General features: G+C 36.1%; 1 non-coding gene and 2 pseudogenes across 1 annotated transcript; 1 reads left to right on the top strand and 2 right to left on the bottom strand.

The window, feature by feature from the left end:
• Positions 1 to 243: 243 nt before the first annotated feature.
• Positions 244 to 965, bottom strand: LOC148117828 (large ribosomal subunit protein eL13 pseudogene; annotated as a pseudogene).
• Positions 966 to 14,015: 13,050 nt separating this feature from the next.
• The window catches only part of LOC148117827 (small ribosomal subunit protein eS25 pseudogene), a 44,475-nt pseudogene continuing 33,599 nt past the window's right edge, over positions 14,016 to 24,891 (top strand).
• On the bottom strand, positions 18,447 to 18,551 carry LOC125409839 (U6 spliceosomal RNA). Its single transcript, XR_007234897.3, has one exon. It is a non-coding gene; the product is annotated as a U6 spliceosomal RNA (small nuclear RNA).

Genomic DNA, 24,891 nt, shown 5'->3' with positions numbered 1-24,891 from the left:
ACATTTTTTTAATCCAAAAAAACATTTGGATTTAAATATTATTTATTGCTATTATTATCAACTGCTATTTTAGGTTTCCTATTGAACTCAGTACTGAGAGTGTGCCTTGTTCATTTGATCCCGACCTTAATTCTACTAATGCCATCACAAAGATAATTTAACCATGCCCTAAGGTGTGACTCTAAAAGCATTTATTCCATTGTTCTGTCATATATTTTGTGTTTTGCAAAAAGTAGTCCCAACTTTTTTTTTTTTTTGCTTTATGGAAAATTTATTATAATATTCCAAAAGCACATTACTTTTTCTTTTCAATATCTTGTTCTGCAGCTTCCTTTGCCCTCTTTGCTCGGATGCCAAAGAGCCAGGCATTGGCCCGGGCCATGCGAAGACTGGCAAAAGCCTTGAAGTTCTTCTCTTCTTCCGTGATGACTCTGGCTTTCTCTTTTTTATAAACATTCCGGATGGGCATCACAGGTCCTGTTAGCTGAGTGGCCAATTTAAGTTCTTCAGCCGAACTATCTCCCTTCTTTGGAGCAGAAGGCTTCCTGGGGAAAAGGATGAGCTTGGAGCGGTACTCCTTCAGGCGCTGCACGTTGGCCTGCAGGGACTCGGTGGACTTGTTTCGCCTCCTTGGGTCCACAGAGATGCCTATGGTGCGAGCCACTTTCTTATGGATTCCAGCCACCCTGAGTTCTTCCAAGCTGAAGCCCCGGCCAGCTCGGACCTTGGTGTGGTAGCGCACTGTGGGACACCTCACGATAGGCCTGATGGGCCCGGACGCGGGGCGCGGGGCAATGCGGCGCGCTTTCGCTTGCCGGGCCTTGCGTCTGCGGATTTTGCGCGCCGGCTGGTTGAACCAAGTGTCCACTCGCTGCTGCCAGTCCTTGTGGAAGTGGGGCTTCAAGATCATGCCATTCCGGCTGGGCGCCATGGCTGCCTCCCGTGCAGGGGAACGGCCGAGCTGAAAGGCAGTAGTCCCAACTTTTAAAACAACGACTTTACAAACAAAATATGACTCAAGAATATATCCTTAGTGAAGTCACAGAAAATATAGACACCCGAAGCATCCAAATCTACATCAAGGTTGGCATTTATTTTTTGTAGCATACTTGAGGACATAGTGAGGGAAGCAGTAGCCATATATCACTGCTTTTGCTTGACTACTGTGTGTGCTGAGTTCACCTTCTGAATCAGGCTTACTTCTTTACTAATTCAAATTTTCTTACACGCATCTGAAATCAGAAGTGCAGATTTCAACCTTGTATGTGGTCCAAATATAACAATTAATCTTGGTATCCTTAGATGGTTTCAGAGTCAACTCTGGTAGAGATCTTTATTTCCTTATTCTACTCATAATATCAAAATGTTTTGAAGATTCAGTTAAATGTAAAATATGTCCTGCCATAAGCTGCTGTCTTAAACATGAACCACAGTCAATATCTGCTTAAGAAACATTCACTCTAGCAGTGTTTCCCTCTCCCTTATTAAGTTCATCGATGATTTGTAATTCTGTTTTTATTTGTGCCTAAGTAGATAACTAGACATTAGTATTATTTAATGTATTAATTTTTCACATGAAATAAGAGGCTCTTTTTATATGAACAATCAATAAACATTTAAATACATTAAAATATAGGTTTTGTGACTTTCAAAACATTTCAATAATGTAATGGAAGAGTAAACTTATAAATTTACTTATAAACATATATATGTATTATAAATTATATTATAAACAAATTTATTATAAAACAAATGGTACATGACTTAGGGTTTCTAATGCTATGAAGAAACACCATGACCACTGCAACTCTTATAAAGGAAAAAAAAAACATTTAATTGGGCTGGCTTACATTTTCAGAGGTTTAGTCCATTAGCATCATGGCAGTACATGGAGGTGTTTAGGCAGAGATGTTGCTGGCTACATCTTCATTAGAAGGCAACAGGAAGTGGACTGTTTTATTGTGCATGGCTTGAGCACATAGAAGACCTCAAAGCCTGCCTCCATAGTGACGAACTTCCTCTTACAAGACCACACCTACTCCAACAAGGCCACATAGCTTAATAGTGTCACTCCCTTTGGGGGCCATTATTTTCAAACCAGCTTGTTACAAATCTTTTCTAACATGTTTTGCAATTATTTGTTTTAAAAAATTTGGAGTCCAAATATAACAAAGAATATTAAGTAATTTAAATGATGTGACGGTTGCTCTTACTTGTGAATGTGATTGGGATAAAAAATGCCTAGGACTATTTTGATTTGCATTTTTTGATAACTAAGGATGTTGAGCACTTCCTTAAGTGTCTTTCAGCCACTTTAGATTCCTCTGTTGAGAGTTCTCTATTTAGGTCTGTATTCCACATTTTTTTATTGGATTATTTGTTCTTTTGATGACCAATTTCTTGAGTTTTTGTATATTTTGGAGATTAACCCTCTGTCCAGTGTGGGGTTGGTGAGATCTTTTCCCATTCCGCTTTTTTTTTGTTGTCCTTGTCCTTTGCTTTACAGAAGCTTTTCAGTTTCAGGAGGTCCCATTTATTTATTGTTGCTATCCAGTGTCTGTGTAACCGGGGTTATATTTAGGAAGTGGTCTCCTGTGCCAATACATACAAGTGTACTTCCCACTTTCTTTTCCAGGAGGTTTAGTGTGGTTGGCTTTATGTCAAGATCTTCGATCCATTTGGACTTGAGTTTAGTGCTTGGTGATTAAATATGGGTCTATTTTCATTCTTCTACATGTGAATATCCAGTTATGCCAGCACCATTTGTTGAATATGCTTTCTTTCTTCCAGTTTATATTTTTTGCTTCTCTGTAAAAAATCATGTGTTTTTAGGTCGTGGGTTAATATCTGGGTCTTTGATTCAGTTCCATTGGTCAATCTGTCTGTTTTTATGCCAGTACCAGGCTGTTTTCAGTACTGTAGCTCTGTAGTAGAGTTTGAAGTCAGGGATTGTGATGCCTCAAGAAGTTCCTTTATTGTACAGGGTTGTTTTGGCTATCCTGGGTATTTTGCTTTTCCATATGATATTGATTATTATTCTTTGAGGTCTGTGAAAAATTTTGCTGGGATTTTGATGGGCATTGAATTGAATCTGTAGATTGCTTTTGGTAAGATTTATATTTTTACTATGTTAATTCTACCTACTCAAGAGCATGGGAGATCTTTCCATTTTCTAGTGTCTTCCTCATTAAAATTCTTCAAAGATCTATAGCTCTTGTCATAGAGGTCTTCTACGTTTTAGATTAGAGTTAGTCCAAAATATTTTATGCTGTTAGTGGCTATTGTGAAGGGTGATGTTTCTCTGATTTCTTTCTCACATAATTTATCACAGTATAAAGGATGGCTATTGATGTTTTTTGAGTTAATCTTATATCCTGAGATTCCATATTACACGTGTAAGAATGGCCCAGACCAAAAACACTGATGACAACTTATGCCAGAGAGGATGTGGGGTAAAGGGAACACTTCTTCATTGCTGATGGGAGTGCAAACTGGTACAGTCCCTTTGGAAATCACTATGGCAATTTCGCAGAAAATTAGAAAAAATCTATCTCAAGAACCAGCAATCTCACTTTTGGGTTTATACCCAAAGGATGCTCCAATCATACCACAAGGATATGTGCTAAACTATATCTATAACAGCATTGTTTGTCATAGCTCTAACCTGGAAACAACCCGAATGCCCCTTGACTGAAGAATGTATAAGGAAAATGTGGTACATTTACACAATGGAGTACTACACAGCAGAAAAAAACTATAACTTCTTAAAATTTGTGGGCAAATAGATGGATCTAGAAAACAACATATTGAGTGAGGCAACCCAGACCCAGAAAGACATATATCATATGTACTCTCTAATAAGTGACTTTTAGACATAAAGTAAAGTAAAATCAGCCTATAATTCACAATCCTAGGAAGCCTAGACAGCAATGAAGACCCTAAGAGAGACATACATGGATCTAAAATACATGAGACATAGATAAAGACAGATCTCCTGAGTAAATTGAGCTCAGCACAAAATATATAGCTCTGTAGGAGGAGGGCCCGCTTGTTCATCCATGCTGCCCAGCTATCTTAGCCCCAAAATAACCACACAGAAACTGTATTAATTAAATCACTGCTTGGCCCATAAACTCTAGCTTCTTATTGGCTAAGTATTACATCTTAATTTAACCCATTTCTATTAATCTGTGTATCACCATGTGGCAATGACTTACTGGCCAAGCTCGTCTATCTCTGGTTGCAGAGCTATGGCATCTCTCTGACTCCATCCTTCTTCTTCCCAGCATTTAGTTCCGTCTCTCTGCCTACGTAAGTTCTGCACTATCAATAGGCCAAGGCAGTTTCTTTTATTCATTAACCAAGAAAAGCAACACACAGACAGATGGACCTCCCACAACATTTCCCCTTTCCTGTTTAAACAAAAAGGAAGACTTTACCATAGTAAAATTACATATAACTGGTATCTAGCAAGAATTACAGTTACAATATTTATATTTACTTTTGTCTTTTATCATAACCAAGGAAAACTATAACTATAACTCTAAATTCTTCAACTCCTTCAAAGACTCCAGAAGGATATAATATTACCTAAGTAAATAGGAAGTGCATTATAAGAAACTTCCAAAACTCTAAAATTGACAGAGACATCTCACTGCCTGGACAGTCACCCAAAGTTCTTCTGTACCATTGGGTATCCATCTTCAGCCTGCAGGCTCATAGCATCCAGCAGACTTTACCATGAAGCAGGAAATTTCAAAGACAGTTCTGCCTATTTTGGCAGTTTTCAGTTACTTTTTCTGTGTCCTGCAGAATGTAAAATTTTTAAAAAGAGAAATTTCTAAGGGGTATAGTGAGGCACAGACACATACCTCTGGATGTGAGTGTGGTGCATCAGACATGATGAATGGAGAAATTCTTTATAGATTTACAAAATGACAGCATTATTGGAAGTAGTGGATGACAGGATGTGAGGCCTTGCTGGAGGAAACAGTACAATATGCTGTCTGTGATGCTGTGGTCTCTCCCTGTATTGTATTCCCTTTCTTTGTTCTCTTTCCATCAACAAGATTAAGAAAATGCTCTGCCTGTCGTCTCTCTGCTATCCTGTCTCCTTTAGGTCCTGGAGCCAAACAACAGTTGGCTAGACTTTCAAAAACAAGGATCCCAAATAAATCCTTCTTCCACTAAGGAATATTATTTTTGATTACAGCAATGTGAAAGTAGCCAACCCTCCAAAAACCCTCTAGTAAACAGGTTAATCTGTTTCTAAAAGGGCATACTCATAAATACAATGATAAAAATTATATTAAAATAGACTCATATTGGAAGATGGATGGCTTTTATTTCTTTTGCAACTATTTAGGAATTACCCAATAGTTCTTAAAATTTTAGAGAAACATATGTCTACATATATCAGACTACTTTACAGTAATAAAAGTTTCTTTTCTTTGCCTCACATAGTCTTGAAAAACTAGTAATATGAAAATATTATGTAGAAACACATAGCCTACATTTATTGAATTACTATTTTAATAGTAATCTTTTACTGAAAATATCAATATATCAGTATCAAAAAATATAAATATTATGAGCATTTTTTAATTTCTAGAGTGTCCTCGAATTAATGAATTAGCTCATAATTGTTTTTGGTAACAATTTTTTTTGGTATAGATTACCATTTACTTCATCTCCACTGTGAATCATGAGCTCTATTCATAACTTCTCTTCTATTCATGACCTTAATTCATGGAAAGACCTAGTCCATTTAACACTTTTCCATGTGAGGAAGGCATAGTTATGAGACAATTTGAATGCCTCTGTTGTTACATTGTTTTTTTTATTTTACCTTTAGAGAACTTCTTGAAAGTTTAGGCTAGATGACCAAAACTCCTGAGGTCAGTGTATTTTGTTATTTACATATACATCCCTGTAACATGAGGGCCTGCTTGTTGTGGTATCTGTCCCACCCAGTACCCCACAGCTGGCAAGCCCCAAAGAAAACCACACACAGGACTCCATAAGATTATAAACTGATTGACCCATTAACCCAGTCTTTTTATTAACTAATTCTTACATCTTACAGTAATCCATAATTCTTGTCTGTGTTAGCCATGTGGCTCAGTACCACATGTTGCTGTCAGCTCACATGTTGCTTCTTCGGTGATCTCGGCAGGAGTGGTGGAGGAAGCTTCCTGCTTCCCAGAATACTCCCATTCTCTTTGCTCCACCTCTACTTCCTGTCTGGTTTTCCCGCCTATACTTCCTGCCTGGCCAATCAGCATTTATTTAAAATATGATTGACAGAATACAGACAATTCTCCCACACCACATCCCTTTTACAAGTGCAGAAATGTACTCAGTAAAGATGAATAATCATCTAATGTTCATGACAATCAAAATAATTTAGATCAAATGCTAAAACTTTGGAATAAATGAAAATATTAAGAAAATATGAGAGAACAACTCAGAGAATTTTTTGCTTAATGAAAGAACAATAAATTGTTTATGAGAAAATCAGGAGCTTCTTCAGTGTGATCAGATAACAGCAACAGAAACTCCTGTAATCCTGTGGGTGAACAACATTCTGAAAGTCTTGCTGCCTTCTCAAAATGGTCTTGAAGTGGTGTAGGAGATTCTTCTTTTTATGTGTTGCTTTCATTGGTTAATGAATAAAGAAACTGCTTTGGCCTTTTGATAGGGCAGAACTTAGGTAGGTGGAGAAGACAGAAGTGAATTCTGAGAGAAAGAAAGCAGAGTCAGGAGACAACATGGATCTGCCTCTGGAGATAGACATACTGGACCTTTGCTGGTGATACACAGATTAACAGAAATGGATTAAATGAAGATTTGAGAGTTAGCCAATAAAAGGCTAGAGCTAATGGGCAAAGCATTAATTTAATTAATACAGTTTCTGTGTGGTTATTTTGGGGCTAAGCAAGCTGGGTGGCCCGGGCAAACAAGCAGGCCCTCCCTCCTTGTACAACATTGAAGGACTAGACTAATTGATCCCACTTAAGACAACCTGTTGCATCTTTCAGTTTTGAAAATGTAAAGATGCAAAATATGTGCACTTTAATTTTAAAACTTTTGCAGTAGATGAATACAAAACCATGGCTTGATATCCCTACATAAATATTAAAGTGTTAGAGCACTGTGGAATAAATTATAGCAGAATCAGTGTCCCTTAGATTGGTGAAAGTACAGCCTGAAGTGAGGTTGCCATAACATTTGACACCAGCATGGCTTTTTCTTTTTTAATAAAATGACTTAATCTCTAGCCTCTTATCAAGATGCCCACACAGGCAATAAAAGTCTTAGTTAATGCTTGTAAATCTATGGAGGAGGTATGAACAAGAAGAGTTATGGAAAGAAGAGTCAATGCTGTTATTGTAATAGGTGATTGCATATTGCTTTACATTCTTCTATTGTGACAATGACATGCATTATAATGTTACAAATGATGCACACAACAGAACTATCATCTAATATGGTTAGCATACTTAACATTTTCAATCTTAGTAAATTTGCAGGAAGCAATTTCTATCATTAGCCTTGTTGGTCTACATGCAAAATAATTTAGCTTGTAATCTCATAACATGGAATCTATCCTTTCCTGTAGTTATCTGGAAGGTGTCAAAGTACCTTAAAACATCTCCAGGCCAATCCTCACCCACTCTGTCACCATTCTTATGAGGATAATCATATTGACTTATGCTCCATTGCAGCTGTGTCCTAAATGGTTTCCTAACTTTTCTTTACCCATTTATACTCATTATTTCTTGCATGGTAGTGAAGGTAAGTATTTAAAAGTGAGTTTTTAAAAGTGTTACTCCCTTTAAAACAATATCAACATTCCGGAAGTAGTTAGTAGTTTCTTCTTCTTCTTCTTCTTCTTCTTCTTCTTCTTCTTCTTCTTCTTCTTCTTCTTCTTCTTCTTCTTCTTCTTCTTCTTCTTCTTCTTCTTCTTCTTCTTCTTCCTCCTCCTCCTCCTCCTTCTCCTCCTCCTTCTTATTCTTTTTCTTTCTCCTCCTCCTCCTTCTTCTTCTTTTCCTTTCTCCTCCTCCTCCTCTTCTTAGCATTTCACTTTGGGAAATATCTGATGGCATTATCTTTAAGTTAATTTATTCTCTCTTCAGGTTTACTTACTCTACAGTACTCTACAATGATCCCACTAAAGGAATTCTTCCTTTTAGTTTCTGGTTCCTGGGACTTATACTAAGGAAAAGCCTTAACTAACTGTTACTCTGAATTTACCTTTTTACTCAGATTCAGAACGGCAGTTTGGTTTGCTCCCTGATGATTCCATGAAAAGTTGTGAATTTTTATTTTGTTCATTATTTTTTTCAATGTAGGCAAGGAGATTTCTTGGATCTTTGCAAGTTATTGCTGAATCCAAAAGCTCGATATGTCTTTTTAAAATTAAATTTAATTTACGTCATCATGAACTGCTTTCAACTCACACAGAGAATGCTAAATTCTACAAGACAAGGCCTTACATGATTAGATTCTGCAAACACTCACAGTACCCTCACCTTGCTCATGATCCCTTTCTTTTACCCCACTGAAGACATTCATGCCATATTGGCTGTTTATACTTCCTGTTTTGGGATGCACTGGCTTACAGATGCCAGGGCTCTTTCTTTTCTTTCTCAAAGAAAATCAAATACAGTAAGACCTAGAACATAATGAGGCATGCATTGTGAAGCCAGATTTTTTTGAGTTAGTAAATTCTTCCTTAGTAGCTGAACTCTTCTCTGAAACTAGACATATGCACTGAGTTAGGTAATTGGTATTAACCTGACTTAGCATAATCTGTCATAATTTTTACTTCATTCAAGATCAAAGATACATGTCTATATGAACTAGCATCATTTGTTTGGGTAGACAAATGTTCAGTATTCAGAGATTATGGTATGGCAGTACCAGCTTGAGACCCAGTAATTGTCTAAGAAACTGGAAAAAAAGAATAGCTAACATTATACACGTTTGCTAAGTGTTGCAAAGGTAAATTTTTCTTCCTGAGGATTTCAACTCTTCTACCTATTCCTTTATTTCTCCCAAGAGTAGAATAAGTTCACTGATGATCTGAGTTTAGTCTGAATCTTCATTTGTTCTCTTCTTTGGGGAAATTGATTTGCAGTCAATCAAATTTCTTCTGTGATCTGTACCACCCTGATCTAACATCAAGGCCAAAGGTCCTAGTGTTCTCATTCCTGGTATAGTAGTCAGTGAGAGCCGTGTTAAAGCACAATTAAGCCGCTTTCTTCACTTCTACATTCTCCATGATAAAGTGCTTTTCTCTTTTTATGTTGGTTCAGAATAAGGGAGCACACTGACCTACTTTTAGAGAGAATTTCCTCTTGTTCACGCATTGCATTGAAGACAGCTGAGACACAGTTGAGCCAGTCTTTACCACTATGTTACCCAGAATTTTCTCCTAATTTTATACTCTGTTTATTTTTCTTAACCAATTAGAGGCTAGCCTTTAATGCCTTTCCCTTCTTCCAGTGTTCTTCAGAGATTTTCAGTCACTGTTGCTTTACAATTTCTCCCCGTGCTGGAAGAGAGTGGTTAGATTCATCCTCACCCTCCATAACTCCCCAGTGTCAGAGTGGAAATGCCCTTTCAGCTATGGAAATTTCCTTGCAACTTATTTTTTTTCTTTACTACATTTTTCTACTGCAGTTTCTTTCTAAATTTCCCAATGATTGAAATAAACATGGCATAATGCTTAGATTTATGTTTTAGGGTGTGCCCTTCACATTTTCACATTTATCAGAATATCTTCTTTAAGCCAGTAAAACAAATGAGGATCATCTGTGAAATACTGACAGTAAAATGCGGAAGATCTATGGGGCGAAGGAAGGAATTAAAAATCTCCATTCATCTTGATAGCATGCTCAGCAAACCAGACCAGCTTGTTTTCATTCCGCAAACAGTCTCTAATATGTGATAAGGTTAATGCATGATCTGTCATTTTGTTCTGATATTAAAAAAAAACAAGGCCACATTTAGGGAAGGAGACTTACTTTTGAAATAGAACAGATCTTACCAAACACTATTAAACATTTTTAGTCAATTAGTAACACTGCAGCTATGCAAAACATTAAGTTTTAAAATGGTATTGTTTGAGAATTTTATATAGTCCTATAATAAGCTTTCTCCTAATATATCCCTCAATTCTTCCACTATCCCCTCAACTTTTCCCTACCATCATCATGTGTTCCATGTTGTTTCTATTCCCTGAATGCTGCCTGTACATGCATGGTTGTCGGACTACCCATTGGAGAATACTTAGCCTCTGGGGAGCCACATGCCTGAAGCAAACTAACTCTACTTCCATCAGAAGTTATCAATTGCCTATACGTTTTAGCTAAATACAGGGCTCATGAGCTCCATTCTATTCATTTTGAAATTTTGGTCGATTGATCTTGTGCAGATCTTTAAATGCAGTCAGAGCATGTTTGTTTACATATAAAATGCCAATGCCACTCATGACCAGCGAATACAACAGATGTCGTTTGACTGCAGACAACCACACCCTCTGTCCCTTAAAGTCTATCTGCTCCCTCTTCTCCAGTGATCCCTGTAACCCTGGGAGAGAAATTGTGATATACATGTCCCATGTAGGGCTGAGCATACCAAAATCTTTTGTTTTCTACATGTTGACCAGGTCTGAGTCTTCTAATTAACTATCTATTATAAAAGTAAACTTTTTTGATGAGGGTTGATGTGTTAATCAATGAATATAATGATAAGAATTTAAGGAGCAGTTTTAGAGTAAGTCTGTTTAGTATAAAAGCAGAATTAGATTCTCCCTTATCCTACAATCTAGCCAGATATGAGTTTTGATCCAGCTAATGGTATCAAGCATAAGTTCTGTCCTAGGGAGAGAATTTGAAATCAAATCATAGAGTGGTTGGTTACTTTCATAACATTCCTGTCATAACTTGCCAGGTCATTTATTAGGTGGCTCACAAGGTTCACAGCTAGGTGAAACTGCCCCACTAGTGTAAAGAGAACTTTTCAGCACCAAGAATTCCAGGCAGTAAGAACAAAGTTTGGTCGAGACCAGGTAGGTTTCTTCATAGCCTATGACTTAAGCAGGTGGTGTCTTCAACAATGAAGTCTACCATCAAGTTCTGGAGAGTAACCAAGACCAATCATTATAACCTGTAATGTTTTGGTTATCAGTTATACTCCATTTATTAACAAGTCCAGAAGAGAAAACCCAAGCATTGCACTGGGTGTTTTATATCACAAATTAAATAACAATGTTGGTATTGAGGAGAACCATTGTGGTATTGTTATAGAGTAATTTTATTTAAACTTCTTTCATATATGTATATATTCTAAGAAGCTTTTACAACACTTGGTTTACATGCGTATAACATTTTCAAAGGTCTTTCCTGTTGGTTATATTTTTCCCACACCCCCTCTATTTTGCTAATCTCCAATAAATTGCCCTATTTAACCTTTCCTGTTTCATTGTCTTCTTTTTCACTTCAGATCACCTGAATTTTAACTCCTTCCCTTGAAATCCACTCTGAGCAGCACTCCTTAATGGTTTTCTGATGTCTATGGGTGTTACAATTAAATTTTTTGATCTGATCATATCAAAGCCTTTTCTTAATTGAGGTCCCCTCCTTTCAGATAATGCTAGCTTGTGTTGAGTTGACATAAAACTAGCCAGCACACCAGGCCTCCTCACCCTACCCTCATGCCCTGGGTGAACTTAGTTTCTCTGAGTGAGTGAGGGAACTCTAATGCTCTCTGCCCAGCAGAAGACACGTAGGTGGAAGGCAAATGTCTCTATGTCTCTGCACTTCTCATGTATCTACTCACTCATCTTTTTCATGCATTGATAAGATATTCTTTGTATGCCAGACATATTCTAGGCTTTTAGAATAATGAATAATTTGAATATGATGCCTTTTATACATATTTTATTAAGCACAAAGTGCCAAGCAGATAAGATCATTAGAGATTGTGATAGATACCTTGGCAGATTTAAGCAGTGTTACGTAGCAGGAACTTGCTGCTTCAGCTGTAGGGAACTGATTTAGTGATGGCACTCCTGGGAAGTTGCTCAGAGGAGTTGCTGTTCAGACATGACCTTCCCAAGGGAGAAGGACATAATTCTGCAGACATCCAAGGAAGAACTCTCAGTGTGACAAGTTTAAATGCTCTTTACCTGGGAAGACATCACTGTTTTCAAAAAGAGAAGGGTTAAACAGTGAAAGATAGGATCCCAGAGACAAACACATGGCAAGATCGTGAGAGGGTCTTAGAATTCATAGTAACAAGTTTGAATTTTTTCCGGCTGTTTTTCAAGCTTTCCGGGCTTTAAGGAGGGAAACAATATGTTTTGTATAGACCTAGTCAGTTGATAAATTACTTGGGTGTGAAAAGAATAAAAGCGGGAATAAGAAGAACACAGAATTTAGACAGCCACTGTAGAAGTGATTCTTTCAAGGTTGAAGTCTTCAGTGACAATGATCAACAAAGTAGGTAGGGTTGGAGTTATTTTGAAGAGGGAATAGACCATGTGCTTAGAAATTTTATGTAGTTATTTTGGGTAAAATGAGAAGTAAGATTTAAAGACTTCCGTTTTTGCCTTAAAAAGTATTTAAATAGTGGAATGGTGAAGAGTAGAGAAGCCAAATGTGAGGAGTTAGAGTCAGAGATATAAATCTGAAAGCTCTCAGTTTGTAAATAGTAACTTAAGCTTTGAAAATGGATGAGACTATTTAGATAATGAACACTAAAATGAAGACGAGGAAGATTCTTAGGGGGAGGGGAGGAAGTTGCTGATCAAGCACAACTTGATCATGGAAACCTGACTAGGACAAAGGACGGGTTGAAAAATGACAAAGCAAAGAAACAACAGACACCCTTACAGCAAAGCTGGGATCTGGTGGGCAGTGCTCACATAAATGGAAGGCACCTATCATTTCACCCAAAAACTCAGCACTTTTATTTTGTGCAGTATGAGGATAAGGGATTAGCTAGTCTTGGTGGGAGGTCTCTATAGGAGAAGAGTCTTAGGTTGCAGTCATCTGGGAAAATGAAGTTGCTTTGCTAGAGTTTGCACACAATGATCAGTCATTTCTGAAGCTTTGTAATTGGGTCAGAGGAAGGCTTTGCTGTTCTCTTGAGCCTTGCCTGCTGTAGGCTTTGGCATTACCATAGGTCTGAGGCATTGGGGTCCTTAACATGGCAGTGTTCATGTCAGCATCAGTATTTCAGGACTTTGTCCACTCCCTGTAGGAGGATGAGGAGGACAAGAAAGGTGAATGCTTAAATTCTGAGTGGGAAATTTGAGTTAAGGCTCCCATCAACCAGAGCTACTTTCCATCTCAGTCAAAAATGCTCCTTTCTGCAATGAGCTGTAGTTAGAGTGGATGTGTAATTGGTCAAAGTGTTTGAGACTGAGTTTAATGCATTCACTACCCCCAATGAGGTTCAGAGAACATCTAATAAAAAAAGAAGCAGAATGTCAAAGGCAGAAGATGGATGGAGGACTGTGAACCACTGTAGACATGACATGGCTATTTTATTCCTGAGTTCATAAGAGCTGTAATTACTTGCACAAGACCTTCCTACAATGAAGGAATTCTAGCATAGACGGTGGAGGTGCATTTTAGGTGCCATACCTTCCTGAGGAACTGCATGTGTGGGGTAGCTGCCAGAGGGTTGGAAGTTGGGTGAGAAACAATCTTTTTATTTTTTATTATTTTTTTTGAGAATGTGGCCGTTGGTAGTTTTCTCATCATCTCATCATCTGTGCATAATCCCACATCATTTCAAATATGGCAAACACTAATTTAATTGGTCTTGGTAGGTTATGAAAAAAGGCATGAGGTTGAGAGTAGATTGAAGGGAGGACAAAGGGGCAGCTGTAAGGAGGAAACGAAGAATGATATGATCGTGTTTCATTTTATCCACTTGTGAAATTCTGAAGAGTAAAGAAAAGTAACAAAAAGAATGGAGGACTGGCTTGTGTAGGAACCATGACAGAAAAGCATCCATTGGATTATAAAATGGCTCTGTCAATGACTCATGAAGACAATCTTTGTAACGGTAGAGGAGGCCTATCTGAAGAGATGGCAATAAATGGGAAGTGGTAAGTGATAACAGTAACTTGTAATAAGTTTTTTAGAGATGTTCTGATGTGACAAGCAGTAGAAATACAAGGCAAAGTGCCAAATGATATGTGATGTCAAGAGAGGATTTGGGGGAGTTAGAGACACACCAACATATGAAGAAAGAATTCAATGGCAGAAGAAAGAGCAGTGTAGTGATGTGAAAGTGAAGTTCCTTGAAAGGAAGAGAAGACTGCACCCTGGATGTCCAGTTTCTCCACTGTTTCTGATTAAGAATGCAGGTTTAGGTAATGTTGAGGTGTTAGAATAAATCATATTAGATGTGATGAGATTTTTCTTCAGAAATAACTGGTCTTGTAGAAAAGAGTAAAATATAAAACTGAAAAAAAACAGTAGCTAGTTCCAGAAAATCCTCTGAAAATTCTTGACAGTTTTCTGAAAATATAAAATGATTTTTATTATCCTGACTCCTGTGTGGGTCTTTAAATATGAATAATTAATACTTCCCATTTGATGCTATGTTTTATGAGGACTAAAAACCTTACATCTGATTTAGCTTTAGCGTATTAGAAGTATTCAGATATTAATTCAAGACATATAAATGAAAACAAAGACATTCTGAAATAGTATGTCCAGATGATACTTGAATACACATATTTTAAACTGTCTTTGTAATTCTAGTTGGTTGTGCCCAAGAATCTTTCTGATTGAAATCCTCAATATTCCCCATGCACTATGCCTTTAAAAGGACACTTCCTTTTTCCCTTGTATTATTGTATCATAAATTGTAAATTATTTTTGTTATTTCCCAATTGTTTAACTACAGAGTGCACCCATTTATTATTATTATCATAAAAACTGGAGTGTGGGCAGAGGGGGCACCTGAACTCATTTTTCAGTGGTCAGTATCATTAGCATTAACCTTTTAGATTGTCTGCCCCTGATATTTGGAAAAGCTGGGAAGGTTTCATCTAGGCAGAATTGTAGTTTTACCCTCTTGCCCTTATCACCCTTAACTCTTATCTGTATTAATGGTGGAGATGTGGTCAGGTCAACTTTCAGATGGTTGTCTTAGCTTGAGACTAGGCTCTTTGCTTTTTCTCACCCCAGTACAGACTTTAAAGATAGGATATTAAAGAGTAAATATTTAAAATCTTTAAAGATTTTTGGTCCACTCAGTAGGATGCATTACTTCTTTTTTTAAAGTAACAAAATAGATTATTCATTGATAATCTTATACATGTATGTGATACATTTTGTTTATTTCTTTTCTCCATTGCTTTCTCTCATCCCACTACTGCCGAACCTCTTCTCTCTCGAAAGCCCACCCTTCCCTCCTGTTTTCATGTCTTTTGTTTGTGTGTGATCCACTGAATTTTTTGTTCATGTGGTTTTTGCTTTTGAACTTTTTATTAATTTTTTGTAAATTTCACAGCATTCATCCCAATCCCACTCATCTCCCCATCTCATCTGCCCTCTGCCCTTGTGACTTTTACCCAAATAAAACAGAAAGACTAAAACAAAAACAAAAATCTACTCATGGAAGCTGACTCATTGCAATGAACACTTGCAAGTAGGGATGTAAGGACTAAAGGGTGTACTCTGTGACTCACTGTGATTCACTGAATTTCATTAGGGTGGCTTGCCTGAGTATGGATGAAGGCATCATCAGTGGCCCTGCTACCTAAGGAAACAATGACTCTTCCTACACTTCTTCCCCAAGAAACCATCAATTGCCAATGACCTCATCAACTCCTACTCCTGGATATATCACTTTTTAATCAAATAGCCATTCATTAAAATATTTTAACTTCATCCTTCAGTCCTGAATTTCAAATAATGATTGGTTCAGTTTACTTATTCAAATCCCTCCACAAGACTTTTAAGTCATACCAAACTGAAAGGCTTTATTGATAATGGAGTTTAACCCCCTCAACACTATGGTTAGCTGGTGAGCTACACATTGAAGTAATGTACTCAGAACGTTTTCCTGAACAGTGACAGTCGAGGCCTTGGTACTTTTCTGGGGAATATTCAGAGCTGAAATATCGATAGTGTCTGGATGTCTTCAAACTGACAACAGTAGTGTTGGATAACTAGGGAAACTAATACTTGTGTATCTCATTTGAGGGACTATGAAGAGTATGTCATTTCTGACATAGACACAGTTACCTGGGAGGTGGGGACAAAACAGTTTTATAGACTTGCCTTCCAGAGGAACCCTGTCAATAAGTTCAAAGTAGATTTTTTAAATTATAGATTTTTTTGTAGATTGAGAGAGTTGAGATAACATATGGAAAGGAAAATTTAGATAATTTCCCTCAGAAGTATACGAAAAATTGAGAATTTTTTTAACCAGACTTCAAAAATCATGTGCAATAGTTATGATACTACAGCATTAAAAGGAAAAGATGCTTTTTAAATGTTATTTTCCAAATATGCTGCAATTATTGAACATTATTGGATGCCCCATTAAGGAAATTTTTAGTACTGGAGAGAGGTGAGGTCATTGTAGACACAGAATGTTTCAACACTGTCAACTTTATTGCTGTAACAGAGTGTACTTTCATATAATATTGAGATGTTCACATAGTACATTAGATATATGTATTTACAATGTGACCTTTAATATTCTTTATCCTTTCTCATTTCTAATTTCTAAATCTATTTTCAAGGTACTTGCCATTTAAAATTAATCTAATTTTGATATTTGATTTTTAAGCACTTATGCTCTGTTTAATGACTTTATTACTATTCCTTCGTAATACTTGTACATTTGAATAATCTTTTCATTATTAGTTTTAGATCTAATGAAGATGTTGAAATGAAGAACCCAATTTTATCCTCCATAGATATCGTTTTAAGCGTTCTGCCATGTCTTTGAGCATAATCCCACATTTATATTGTTAATGAAATTTTCACTGGATCTAAAAGTGCTAATTTCTAAACTACTTTGAATTAATTTTTCAAAGTATATGGCACCATATAACCTTAAAATTCCACAGTGCTTATAAGAATCTCAAACCTCACTGTGTTCATGATTATATAAATAACCTTTAATTTCACAAATCAGTTCTCCAAGTTAAGCTGTTTTCTTAACTCGGAGAATCAAATGCTCATAAAGCAAATGCCATGCTGAAATTAATATGTTTAGAAATAAGCAGTGTGATGGTGAGGTGCAGTCATCAATAGATAAATGCCACCGAGGGAAGACTTCCTACAGTGAGTATTCAGAGACCACTAAAAATGTTGAAACACAGTTTAGTAATTTTTCTTGCCCTCACCTGTTCTCAGTCTGATAGTAACTTACTGAACTTTAAGCATTTTTCCCCTCTCCATGAAAAACACATTGAAACAAAAATAGTTCAGTCTAAAACATGAGGCTGACAAATTTTGAAATTATCCTTTATATAAGCATTTGCTAAAGAGCCCCATGAGATATGGAACACTTATCACATTTGTTCCTTCAACTTTTGATGCAAGGCAGATAGTTGTTACAGTAGATCATAATTTACACAAAGCTAAGACAATGTAAGAAAAAATATTATCTTAATTTAGTTTTACACAATATTAAGTCACAGTGTTTTAAAATGGTCCATGGCTTACTTCCCCTTTTTATATATTTTAATATATACATATTGATTATCATTTCAATGCTTTGCATCTATGTGGAGGTGATTTAGAAGCATTCTCAACTTAATAGTAAATAATGAGTCAGTTTCTTATAGCAAAGATACTATGATATTAGCATTCCAATCTAAGAGCTGCTTAACATCAATAGGTAAGAGCTGATGAGCCTTAAGTGATGTCAATACTCTTGCTAAATCATTTGACACTTCTTCGACATGAAGACAGCAATAAAGCTGAATAATACATTGATATTGGAGTATGCTAAAGGCAACTGTTTTACTTGAAGAATTGTTTTTTATGGAAAACAAAACAGAACAGAACAGCAATTGTTTGAAAACTATTTAATTGTAATTCACTAAATCTGTCTCTGAACTGAATTGAACTACTTTAGAAAATGAATTCTGGATATGGTTCTCTCTCTTTACATGCACACGTGCGTACACACATGCAGACACACACACACTACTGTGCACATCATTTCACTCTTAAATCTTTCGTATAAAATTAGAAAAAGAAACCAAGAGGATAAAAATGGAAAGTAAAAACTAATAATGAAGAATCCTATTATATTAGTTTTAGCTACTTGGTAAGTCAAACCAACTCAAACTACAAATTCACATGTTAAGTTTCTGTTTGAACATGACATATGTAAAATATATTTGTATTGATTTTTTTCCTGTTGTCAGAGAACTCATCTAACAAAGCTATGTTTTTATGGAATACTTTACAAATTTGCATAGTATCCTTGCTTAGAGGCCATGCTAATCATCTCTGTATTACTGCAACTTTAGCATATGTGAACAACAAAGCCAATTTTTATGTCATGTGTGTATTTTTGGACAGTATATAATTATATGTGTACATGGATATAGTGATTCTATAGTGAAGGTGGAAGTGATTAACAACAATAGCATATCAGATTCTATTTAGCTATTATTTATCTTGTTAAGTTTTGAAAATTTACCAAGAGAAACTAAGCATTATGCTTGTATTTTCTCCCAATTATTCAGGAAAAATTTAGCCTTCATCCAACCAATGTTGGAGGTAGAGGCAGAGACCCACATTGGAAGCACTGGACTGAGCTCCCAAAGTCCAGTTGAAGAGTGGAAGGAATGAGAACATGAACAAGGAGGTTCACCATGATGGATGGGTTCACCCATTGAAACAGTTTGCCTGAGCTAATGAGGGCTCACCGACTCCAGCTGGACTGGGAAGGAACAAACATAGGACCAAACTAGTCCCTCTGAATGTGGATGACAGTTACATGGATGGAACAGGCCGAGGGGCCACTGGCAGTGGCACCAGGATTTATCCCTACTGCGTGTACTGGTTTTATGGGATCCTCTTCTCTTTGGATGTTTACTTTGCTCAGCCTAGATATAATAAGGAGGTTCTTGGACCTTTCACAAGGCAATGTGCTTTAACCTTGTGGATGGATGGATTGGATGGGGTAGGGTGGCATGGGAAGGTATGTGGAGGGAATAAGAGAAGGGGAGGGAGTGGAAAATTGGATTGGTATTTCTTTTTAAAAAAATCTAATAAATTAAAAAAATAGAAGAAAATTTAATGTGGCCATGCAGGCTGAATAAGGATCTCAACCTGGAAATTTGTAGCCCTATGTTAGTGTCACCTGGGCACGTGTGTGTATTTGGCTGTCAGTGATCTTCATTGGGTGTCTTCCTTCATCACTCTGTATCATATTTTTTGAGATAGTGTTGTAGAAAGAAGTTTCTGTCCCAATTGGTTCCACAGCCACTCAGTCTCAAAGAAACACACAGATGCTTATGTAAGTTATTAACATTTTTTTTTGCCTATTAGCTCAGGCTTATTTTTAACTAGCTCTTACAACTTAAATTAACCCATAATTCTTGTCTGTGTTTAGCCACATGATATCTTTTATCACTGAGGTATTCTCATCTTGCTTCCTCTGTGTCTGGCTGGTGATAGATTCTCTTAGCCTGGTAATCCTGCCTGTATTTTCTGCCTGGCTACTGGCCAATCAGTTTTTTTTTAAACTAATGCAAGTGACAAATATTTACAGTGTACAAGAACATTATCCCACAGAGTCTATCACTAAACTTGGAGATCAGGGAATCTTCTAGACTCACTGATCAGCAAGACCTAAGTTATACTCCAATCTCTATCCCTGTCTCACACAATTCATACAATATCTAGGTGTTGGGGAATCTAAATTCAAGTCCTCATGTTTGTGCAGCAGGCCCTGTATCCATTGATTCATTGCCTCATTACTGAAATTCATAGTTCTTATTCATAGATAGTATATAATTAAAGGGAAATTTTTCTATTGACTTTTTTTTAATTTAATGCTTTAGTCTTTGAAAATCAATTATAATTAACACTTTTAATTTCTTTAAACATGTAAATAATATTTAAAACTGTGTTTAAGTTGATACTAACCATTTTTTATCATTTTTGTAGATTATGTATAGAAGAATATTTTAAGTTAATATTTTAATTATCATTATTTTAGTTGTGTATATTTGTTAGGTACAGAGTGTAATTTAAAACACAACTTTAATGTGCAGTGATCACATCATGCCTGTTGACTTTTCTACTTCCCTGTTTAGATTCTTAAATCTATGTTTAACTGAAATATGTATATAGAGTGTATATTTGTGGGATATGTGATATGTGTGATGACTCAAGTTTTTAAATAATATATGATAACTGATACACACAACACTAAGACATTTTTGAATCATAGCCATATAGTTCAGTACAATGCTCACTTGTCTGTTAATTGTCACTGTGTTGTCAGAGCCTTTGAATTTTTCTCTATTTCAGAATGGTAGGACTCTGAAATTATGCCCAACAATATTAGAGTCATATATCGCATCCAGTGATAAAATATGCAGTGGGGACAGCCCCTGGATGAGGAGTGATGTTCTAGTGTCAGTTCCAGAGTCAAATAACTGGTGATCACTCGTGTTTATTGGGTAATACTCAACCATGATCTCTGGTTTGCTTCTGAAGTCCTTTGTTCAGAAGACAGATCACACAGAAATGCGGGAGGTAGTAATTATATGCTGAAACACAGGCTCTTGGAAGTTATGCTTGGGTCATTCTTCTACTGTAAGAAAACATTTTAGATGCCCTTTTAACCTTTCATGCTGCTGGGACCAAATCTACTGTCTTACATAAGTTATGTAAATATTCTACTTTCAGGCTACATTCCCAGCCCTGATTCCTTGACTCTGTTTAAAAATCCATGACAAAGACAGCATTTTCCTCATCAAACTACAGCAGATGGATGAGAATCTCTGTAGCTTCTTTAGACAAGGAAAGGTTAAGGAAAAGGGGAATGAAGGAAAGTGTAGAGCTATGTTTCTCAAAAATAAGCCATTGATTTGTTCAGTATTTGTGTGATCCATCTCCTCATTAGAGACCGTTGCACAGCAATCTTGAGATGTTAGAACCAGACAAAAACTGGCCAGAAAGAGAAGATGAGAACACAAGAGCAGTTGTTGCTGCAAAGCAGACATATTCTTCTACTGCACAGAATTTTTTTATTTGTATAGCCAACGGTTGCCTCTCTCTCCTCAAAACAAAGCCTAGATAGAATAGCAGTTACCGACACCATTTATTCTGTCAGTGTTCAACACACACCTTACTTTTAACTTTGAAGAAGCACTGCACTTGCTATGGCTCCTTTAAGCCACCAAGAATTTTTTCAAAAAGTACATTTTCTATAAAGTTTTTAAAAATTGGAAAGAAGGTTTTGCTTTAAACTTTGGATGTAAGCCATCTCTTGTCCTGCTTTCTGCCTCTTTCCATTACAAATTCTTCCTCTTTGTCATACTTTCCTTTGTTTTCCCTCTGACTTCTCCAGCTCTGGGTTTCCAGTATTGGAATTTAAGGTTCTTAGAATCTTTGAATATTAGTTTCTTTCAGAGAAACTCCAAAATGAAATAATTCAATTTTCAAGAGTATGTGGAGAGTAGGAGCTGAGGGTGAATGACACCTGTGATTTTCTGCTTTTCAAGGAAAGACGACTTCAGATTTTATGCATCTGGGGGCAAGATCTGATTGTAATGATTGTCATTCCAAAAAAAAAACCCAAGCAGATTTTGACCCCATGAAAAATGTGTAACAGATGAACTACTAGGCAGGATGACACAGAAGAAAATGGCTTTCAAGAACAAAACTGTAGTTTCACACTTTGTGAAATTCATTGTGCACGGTGTGGGTGAGATACACTGCAGCCTGGCTAGTAGGAGTGCAGAACCTCATGATGGTAGAGAAAGACATGATGAACTTCAGATTGAATTGTCTAATCTCTTCCCTGCCACAAATTTAAACCCTTATTCTGAGCCCTATTTCCCAGGAAATCACCAATTATATATAACTATTTTATTATGGAACTAAATTAATGTCATTTTGTCTTCTGTGGTAGTGATTTGTTGACAACATAATGATGAATAACCATTCCCACATTGAGAAAAAAAATTCTCATTTTCACTTCTTCTTTCCATATATAATTTCAGCTACTATTTTATACTGTTTGGCAAGTTTTATACCATTTGTCAAGTAGCCACTATTGCCTTTTGTGTATTGCTTATTTCTCTGGATGTTCTGGTCAGTCTTTACCATCACCAAGCTGATGACTTAATCATAAGCAGAATGTTCAAATTCATGACCATTGGTTGTATGATGTCTTATACAATTCAGACTTTCTTAATACTGCAGACTGCATTTCAGATTTTAAGAGTAAACAAGACATTGGGAAGAGGAGAGAGAGAGAGAGAGAGAGAGAGAGAGAGAGAGAGAGAGAGAGAGAGAGAGATCCCAAATTAGTTCCTTTTCATGGTTGTGTCACCATTCAATACAATTTGACTCATAATTCAGAGACACTTTGTTTTTATTTCTATTCAACCAAAGGAAGGTGAGAGGACAACAAATTTATTTTAACCTGTGCTCCATTACTTAATAACCATAGCATTATACAGGTGATGTAAACAAATTTCTGTGCCTGAGTTTAGCCATCAAATTGAGATTCAAAATGGCACTTATCTTATGATGATAACAGATCAAGAATAAGTGTGTGTAAAAATGTTCAAGCATTCCCTCAATTCAGTGATGACCCACACTCAACATTATCAAATAAGAAAAGTGTAAATGAAGGAAGAAGTCATACCTTGCCTCCTCTTGAGGAGAAAATAGTTACATCGTGGGATAAAATTAGCATAATCATTGAACAGTGTCCTGATTTCATCACTAGCTTGTCAATAACACAGGAAATTTAATCTTAAATTATCTTTTAGATCTTTTGACTTGCAAGCAACAAGAATAATAAATTATATTTTAACATGCCATCTACCAAAGGAAGCTCTTGACAATGATTCATCTATACCACTGATCCATTTTCTTACTACCAGCCACTATTTATTAAAGCAAGGCTTGCTACAAGATGGAGATCTTATCTCCAGATTATTATATAATAGAAGGAAATAAATTTGGCCACTGGGAAGATTGCAGAGGGATTTAAGAAGGCACAGCACGACTCTTAGACAATACTGAAGGGACAAGATATGCTGAGCTGATTGTTAGGAATGAGTTGCTGTAGACCTGGGGGAATGGCAACAGGAATGCAGTCCTTTAAAACCTTCCATCAGAGAGCAAAGAAGACAAAAAGATACTATGATAAAAAATACCCCATTGTAGTGGTGCTGCTTCATTCACATTTCGGGGACATATCAAGAAAGTAACACAGTCCGTTATGATTTTATATTATATACAAGTCAGAATGGATTAGTTAAGTATCGGCACTCTTCAAGGGCAGCTCCAGATTCTTGGAAGTACCTGTACAGAGAAGAAAACTGAGAGAGAAAAGATATTACTGTAAAATCTAATGCTAACACCATCTTGAGAATGATTTGCCTTGTGATCCTAGTGTTCTAAGTTAGCTCTTTGCATTGACTGTATTTTTTGCCTGATCCAGTTAGTACTTTTTAGTAATTGAAAGCTAAAAATTAATCAAGGAATGTATAGCACAACAAAAGTATGAGAAGGAAGTATCAAATCTACCTTCTTCTGATCTTTAGAGCTAACTATAAGATGCTTTTGAACCCGTTTCAAGATTTTTTCTTCCTTCTTTCCTTTCAATTTTTTGTTTGGATGAATAAATCTATGAATTTATAAAATACAAAGTTTTATGATAATTTAAAATCCATATTTAAATTTTTAACCTTTTCAGCTTTTCTTCCTAAATATAATCTCTTCAGACTAGTCATTGATTTTAAATTTAATTCGAATTATTTCCAGCTTGATGTTTCTTTTTCATGTTATTAATTTCATGATTTTTAACATTAAAGATCCTTAAATTTATTAGTTTATTAATTGTACTGTATAAGGCGTTAATGGCAATTTTCATATATGAGTGTAATACATTTTGAATATATTTATCCCTTCCATTATTCTTTTATATCTATTTATCATTCTGGTACTGACTTTACACTTGAATTGCAAAGAGATCATCTGAAATACTTGCTCAGAATTTTTGCTTTGCTTCTTGAACAAGTTTTCAGGTTTTATTTTTAATATCTCATGTTTTTAGTAAATTTGAGTTTAAGATAAAGTTTATCTTAAGAAATCCTTGATTCTATGTGACTGCAATAGTTACATTGCTCGTGAAGTTTTAGATAATTTTACTGAAGTTTCCAACACTAAAAACAGGGTAAATTAGATCTGACTAAGTGCAATGGCTGACTTCAGAAAATTAGAATCTTCATCCAGCTATCCTATGAAGAGGAAAATTATTTTCATCTTAGAAGTTATGGTTCCAAGAGTCATTCAATGTTATTCATATTACATTGAAAGTCACATGATATTAGTACCATTTTATTCCATTGTTCAAAGTAGTCATGACCCCTTTAAACACAAGGCAATCTGACACAGGAATCATGCAGTCAAACCATTTGCAGTCAATTTTTGAAATAATTACATATTTTTAACAAAATGTTACATGATTGGATTATAAAATATGTTTAATTATTTGAGAATTTCAGAGAACATATTTTAAACATATTTACCTGCTTCTCCCTGAAGCCCCTATAAGATCTACTCCCATTTCCCTAGCCATTCACAGTTTTATATCCTCTTCTTTGTTGTTTTTAATAACTCCCAAGTTCATATA

Source organism: Myodes glareolus, chromosome 25 (assembly GCF_982192425.1).
Source record: "Myodes glareolus chromosome 25, mMyoGla1.1, whole genome shotgun sequence".
Classification (NCBI taxonomy): Eukaryota; Metazoa; Chordata; class Mammalia; order Rodentia; family Cricetidae; genus Myodes; species Myodes glareolus.
This window is presented reverse-complemented; position numbering and strand designations above follow the sequence as displayed.